Source organism: Phoenix dactylifera, unplaced genomic scaffold (assembly GCF_009389715.1).
Source record: "Phoenix dactylifera cultivar Barhee BC4 unplaced genomic scaffold, palm_55x_up_171113_PBpolish2nd_filt_p 000329F, whole genome shotgun sequence".
Classification (NCBI taxonomy): domain Eukaryota; kingdom Viridiplantae; phylum Streptophyta; class Magnoliopsida; order Arecales; family Arecaceae; genus Phoenix; species Phoenix dactylifera.
The window spans coordinates 485,440-492,793 of NW_024067793.1; positions in this window are offsets into that span (position 1 = coordinate 485,440).

Here is a 7,354-nt window from a genome sequence, read left to right on the forward strand (position 1 = left end):
TTTTTCTTTTTTTTATTTTGTATTTATAAATAAATAATGCACTTTTACTCTTGTAATGCTTCCTCCGTGTAGCGAGCATTCAGTCAACAACTCCCATGCCAGATGGCATAAGGTGTTGGGCATCAAGACTCTCCTACGGACCTATGCTCGGGTTCATCATCACAAGCCCGCTGACCTTTGACAATAGGTAGCCCTTTTCGATGTACCTGACTAAATTCACTTTTTTTTTCTCTTTTTTTATATATATAAATATGGGATAATAGTGAATTAGATAGGAATGATTCATCAGGACTCAAGGTTGCTACCAGACTTAACAACATAATGTTGAACCTAACCCTTAGAAGTGCAGGCCATGTGTGTTGTGAAATTCCAAAGTAAAAATTATCTTACAACTCGCTTAAAAGAACTTTTAATAAAAAGAACTCAAATTGACTTACTCCTGACTAGTTATTGGGCTTTTTTTTAGATGTTATATACTTTGTGTATTCATCATTTCAGCACTAAGGCATAGAGATTAGGTTTTTTTTTTTTTTTGAGATAAAACTTATTTAATTTTTTTTTTGAGATAAAACTTATTTAAAAATACGAAAACTTTCTTCAAATTCGAATCCTATACCCCCAACCTAGATCAGACATTGTCCTCAATGTTTTTTTTAAGTATTATTATTTTTTTTAATTTTTTTAATAATATTATATTATTATTTTTTTATTTTTTATTATTATTTTTATTTTGGATAAAAATATGATGCATATGGAGGATAGAAGTATTGTACCTTAGTTGCATTAGTAATATGAGGACTTCTGAAAAAAATACGACAAGAAAATGTGCAAAAATAGTCTATGAAAATTGGGTTGCCTCCCAACAAGCGCTAAGTTTAACGTCTTCAGCCAGACGCAGTGCATCCTTAATTATATCATGCCGGGTTCATGCCGAGTTTTCCAAAGAAGAAAATTTGTGGGAGACTGATTGTCGAGCACGGAGTTGACTGCCTCTATGGTCTTGTCGATATCAAAGTCAAAATGGGCCAAGCATGCATTAAAAGAAAAACACATCAATTCCTTATATTTATCCTAAAATCACTAGACAACTCCTAACTGGTTTGAAGAGGGCACCTAAGCCTTCAATCCGGTCTAATGAACTGAGTTGACCAGGTAAGCTCCCAGGTAAGTGGGTGGGTCACGATGCGTTGCAAAGGTCCCACTTAAAAACCACTTGCCTCGAACAGATGAACTGTCTCCCTTGGGACAAAGCTTGCCTAGACATCAACTGAGCCACAGAGCGAAATTGGTGCAACTTTCGGTGATCTTCGTCCTATTGAGCTCGAATATCCCTAGGGGCCATCGTCTAATTGATTTTGATTTAAAATGATGGCTATGTGAGAATTGATTCACCTAATTTGGGCAAGAATCTGGTGATGAAATCTAGTTCTTATCTTGTTGGGGTGATTGCCCTTACTATGTGCGGATTAATTTGTGTATGTGTATCAGGCATGCATTCACACTTTTGCTGAATTTAAAATCAAACAATCACCACAAAAGGGAATTTAAATAAGAAAGGTTTAGAGGTTACCAAAGAAAATTTTCCCAGCAATTTTGAAAAAAATTTAGGCAAACCTCAACAGCATTCCTTTTCCAGCAGTTCCCTTTTTGATCGTCCCAGATTTTCTTTTCGATTCCTGATCAAGAAAAATCAAAAATTAGTAAGAGAGAGAAATGAGATAAGAAAAGTAACAAAAATAAAAAATATTTTTATTTTATTTTAGATATATATATATTTTTTTTGAAAGTTTTTTTTTTTGGAAGAAAACAACTATGCTAGCAATCCCCGGCATTGGGTATTTTGGAAATATTTCAAAGGAGCCAATCACCATGAAGTCCTGCTGCTGTGCTGCTGCTGCCGTCCACCACTGCATGGAAGCCTAAGCTCTTCACTAGGGCTGGATGCAACCCTAACAAAGGGACACGGGTTTTATATTTTATTTTATATTCTTGGAGTTGTATGAACTTATTATTTTTAATGAATATTTTCTTTTGAATCATATTTAATTTCTGTGATTTTAAGTATGATGTTCGTACAACTGTTCTTCATGATCACTAAGTAAATATAAGATAGTCCATGCTTAGGGAAGATGCGATGTGCTGCCACCTTAGATTAGGGTAGACATTTCATGCCAACTGAAGATGGATTATGCCCAAATTACTTTTGTGAATTTTTATTTAAATGCTTATTAGGCTTGTAGCCAATTTGCATGTTAATCCAAGAACGAAATAAAATATAAATAACCCTTGTTACGATGCTAGTGGTGAATTCCTTGCCCTAGGTTCCCTCAAACTGATATCTTTTAATTGTATTTTCTTTTATTAAATTTCTTAGTTTAATTTTCTTCACAAACTCTTTCTTTTAAATATTTTTATTTTTAAAGAAAAACAACTGTAACCCCAATCCCTGTGGATCGATACCCGTAATCACTACCCTACCAGATACGTGCTATTGCGTGGTCTTTAAAGTTGACTATCAATTTTTGGCGCCGTTGCCGTGGATGCAGTGGGAGAGGATTTGGTGCTGAGATAAAGATGAACTTGGACGGGAGTTTGGATTCGGCTGGGATTAATCTGGATGATGGCTGGCTTGATTCGGCTTGAGAGGAAATCGATGCTCACAAAGTTTGCTGGAGTCCATCTGACGGAATAAGATGGGTTGGTTGGTTGGGATGTGATCCACGAAAATGGGAAGATGACTGTGTTCTGTTTTTGAAATAGGGGAGGATACATTTGGTTGCCGTGAAGCTCGGGACTCGGGAGGATGAAGTCTAGGAATCGGCTGAAACAAGATCCTTTGATGCTTACGGGATGGGAAGAGATCTTGACGTTGGAAAAATCTCCGGACGGCTGGAACACATGGATGAAGGAAACGGAGCTGATCCGGAAGAAGATGGATGGAGTTCATCCGGAATGATGCAAGAAACAGGGGATTCGGAAGATGCGGGAGTGAGAGGATGAGGATGAATACGGTTGCTGGGTTCATGGGATTTTGTTTGGATACGGGAGAAGAGAAGTTAAGTTGTTTTGTTAACGGAGAGGAGTTGGGGGTTGTGTTTAGAGATGGAATAAGGATGGGTTGAGGCTTTGAGATCCGTGCAACTAGATGATATACTTTGATATATAAGAAACAAATAATTGAAGAGATTTTATTAAAATCGGATCATGTGGAAAAAGAGTTGGAATGAGTGAGGAGAAATTTAGGTGAACGTATGAAGAGTCAAGAATTAATGGGAAGCACTGGGTTTTAGAGAAGAGTTCTTGGAGTCGACTCTGAAAATATAAAATCGTGAAATGATGTAGTGTCCGTTTAGGCTTTACCTAATTGAGCTTGACTTGACCTGCATGCATTAAACTTAATCAATAAATAATCAAATCAAACTTGAATTACCTTTAATAATTTATTAAAAATGCAATGATGAAGGTGACACATTTTTTTAGTTGAATTTACAAAATATATGAATCAAAATAATGATAAGTGCTATGAATAAGATATTAATTTATGCATTATTTAGTACTTATTGTTGCCCAAGGTGACAATCCAAGAGGGGGGGTGAATTGGTTTCTTCTAAATTTTTGGTACTTTTAAAACTTTCTTAATTAAGTGCGATGGATGCTCTCTTAGGTTATTTAAGTGAGTTAATCTAATGCAAGAAGAGAAGATAAAGCAAGAGAAAATGAAAGCACAAACACAATGCAAACACACCAATATATAGTGGTTCGGTGCTCTCCTTAGCACCTACGTCCACTCCCCAAGCGTACCCTTGGGAATTCACTATAATCTTGCGGATTACAGTTGGATTATTTTCCGGGCTCACAATCCAAAAACCTTGTTGGTTTTACGGGCTCACCAACGAACCTATACACTTGGTTTTCCGGGCTCACCAAGAACCTTGTTGGTTTTGCGGGCTCACCAACGAACCTATACAACTTTGGTTTTTCGGGTTCACCAAAAACCTTTGTTGGTTTTGCGGGCTTACCAACGAACCTTTGTTGGTTTTGCGGGCTTACCAACGAACCTTTACAAAGTGTTTAAACAAATGAAAAGAAAAGATTTAAACTCCTAGATGAGCATATAAAGCAATATGAACAACAAGAAGAGTTAGAAAGAAATTATCGCTTTGAAGTCGCTTTGCTCTTCTTGGTCAAGGAAGCTTCACTCTTCAATGGGGGAAGGAGCTCTTAATGCCTCTTTGAATCTGCTCAATCCCTTTCTTTGATTCTTGAATGAAGCTCTTGATGAAGCTTGTCTTGCTAGGATTCTCTCTTGAATGTACTTGATGTATTTCCCCAAAGCTTGCTTCCTCTGATGAATACTCCCTCTTAAATACTTCTCCAACCTCCAAATAGTCCTTTCTGACCGTTGGATTGAAGAAACTAGCCGTTTATAGCCGTTGGGAGTCCAAAAAGCATTTCTGCACAACTAGCCGTTATGTTCAGCCCGTGTTTGGGTCGGCTCAACCTGTCCTTGGGTCGACCCAACCTTTACTTGGGTCGACTCAACCATTTCTTGGGTCGACCCTCTCAGAAAACACAGAAACTTGAAATTCAGCCTTCTGTTGCCTTGGGTCGACCCAACCTTTCTTTGGGTCGATCCAAGGTCAGCTTCAGAAAATTCAGAGCCTTGAATTTCAGCCTTTCTTCACTTGGGTCGACTCAACCTTTTCTTGGGTCGACTCAAAGTTTACTTGGGTCGACTCAACTTCTTCTTGGGTCGACCCTCTCAGTAAATCCAGAGAGCATTCTTCCTTTGCATTTTGAGGTTCTTTGGAGGTTGGGTCGACTCTTGCTTACCTTGGGTCGACCCAACTCACTGTTCATTTGTGCTGTTTTTGCAGGAGTGGTGCCAGATGATTCCTCGATGTGCCGGGGTCGACCCAATCAACCTATGGGTCGACTCAATCCATACTTTGCTGCATTCTCAAGGTTAGTTTCATCCAAATGAACAAGACCATATATATATTTCCAATTAAGCAAATGTACTGAGAGCAATGAACTTATAAATGAAGTATCAATTTTAACTTATAGCATACTCTAGAGAATTGCTTGTTAATCATCAAAATAACACTATCATCCTCAATCTCCCCCTTTTTGATGATTACAAAATAAAGAGTATAAGCCTATTGATACTTGTCTTTAAAATCAGTTTATAAAAGGGATTGAATTTCAGAATTTCAGCTTTTCATATATATAAGTGAAATCTCCCCCTATATCATTCAAAATTTGCCAATTTGATTTTTTGAATGGCTCCCCCTTTCATTTATAATTCATTAGCAATGAAACTTCAAAAATTTGAGATAAAATAAGAGTTTCAGCTTATGTATCGGGGTGAGAAAGGAGCGTGCCAAATTCTGAATTTATATGTGCCAAATTCTGAATTATGATAGAAATTTTTGATTTGATGATTTTCATTGTTACAAATTGCTCCCCCTTAGATATGTAAGCTTTCTTATATGATTTTCAATTTGTTTGCCCATTTATTTCTCTTTTCTTTTCATAACTTCTTTACTCACTCTTTCTCACAAAAGTAATACTCTTTCTTCTCAAATGAAATACTCTTTCTTTTCTTAGAGTGAATACTCTATCTTTTCGTCTCCCCCTTTATATACTCTTTTCTTCTCCCTTTATACACTCTTTCTCCCTTTATATACTCTATCTTTCCTTCTCTTCTCTTTTATATACTCTTTCCTTCTCTTCTCCTTTATATACTCTTTCCTCTTCTCCCTTTATATACTCTTTCCTTCTCTTCTCTTTTATATACTCTTTCCTTCTCTTCTCCCCCTTTTTGTTATCATCAAAACATATATATAGGAAAAGATGCAATAAAGAACAAACTTCAGACTTCATTGATCAAAATAGGAACATTTTCATATATTAATGCTCAAAATGATGAAAAGTACAATGTTCCACAATCAAGATTTAAAGATATAAGGGAAAGACAAGATTCATAAGGGAAAAGCAAGATACATATGAGAAAAGGCAAGATACATACGAGAACTAGATTTCTAGCCTAGGCTCTAAATATAGATGCTAAGATCAGCCTAGGGAGACTCTAATTGAGAGTGGGAAATAGGGTTTTCGGAAGAGGACAAAGGGTAAACAGTGCCCCAGATAGCTCACGGGTCCCCTTTTAACAGTGGGGTCCCGACGTTGGGTCGACTCAAGAAACTTCTTGGGTCGACTCAACGTTGGGTCGACCCTATTCTGGGTTGGGTTGACCCAAGTGCAGAATTTTTCTTTTCTCTTCCTTTTTGCTTCTAAAAATTTTCCTTGCTTCCAATCCTTATAAATTCTTTCTGGAACAATGATACATGAGTAAGGAATCTATAGATAACAAGTTTGACTCATGTTTCATGGGTTTTTAGAAATGGAAGGAATGTATCATGAGATTGCTTGCTCCCTTTTATATCTCTTCAATAAAAAGGATCACATATGCCTATTTCCTCCTTAGCGTGCAGACTCTATCTTCACTCAAGGGTTTTGTGAATATGTGAGCTAATTGTTTTTCAGTACATATATGCTCAATACATATGTTTCCATTTTGCAACATGATCCCTAATAAAATCATATCTTATTTCTATGTGTTTTGGCTTTAGGAATGAGATATTTAGGATATAAGCCAGAAGTGATCTCTAAATGTAGATTCCAAAGATAGTTTTGAAATCAAGTGTAGATGGAATCTTTTTCAAGTTATTTCAAGGAGTATTAAGAATACATTCAAAGAAAGGCACGGATGAAATCCAACATTTTTTTTAATATATTAAGTATATAGCAAAATGAGAGCAATCTAATTAATTTTCAGAGTATAGTATAAGATCAAATAAAATCAAAACCTTATATACTTGAAAAACATAAGATTATGTTGAATCCTTAATTCTTAATGACTTTAAAGTTTTTTTTTCATGATATAAAAGTATTGGGGCATAGATACCAAAACATGAATTTATGCAGTGTAGGATACATAAAATTCAAGGCTTTGAAAATTCTTTTAGAGCTCTCTTAAAAACTTTCCTTTTACTCCTTTAAAGATCAATAGCATCAAAATCAATTAAATGAATTGGCTCAGGATTGAAACACTAAAGTGCAAGCCAATAAGAACTCATAAGTAGATTCCAAGATAAATTTTCGAAACTAAGACAGATGGAATCCTTTTCAATTAAATTTTCAGAAATAAATGATTTACCGATGAATACAGATGGAAATCCAACTTTCAAAAGATATTCAATGAAGCGCAAAGTTTAGTACCACTTTACATTTCGTATTCTTTGTCTCATCTTTAGATGCGAATTTATACGATTAAGTTCTATATGATCTC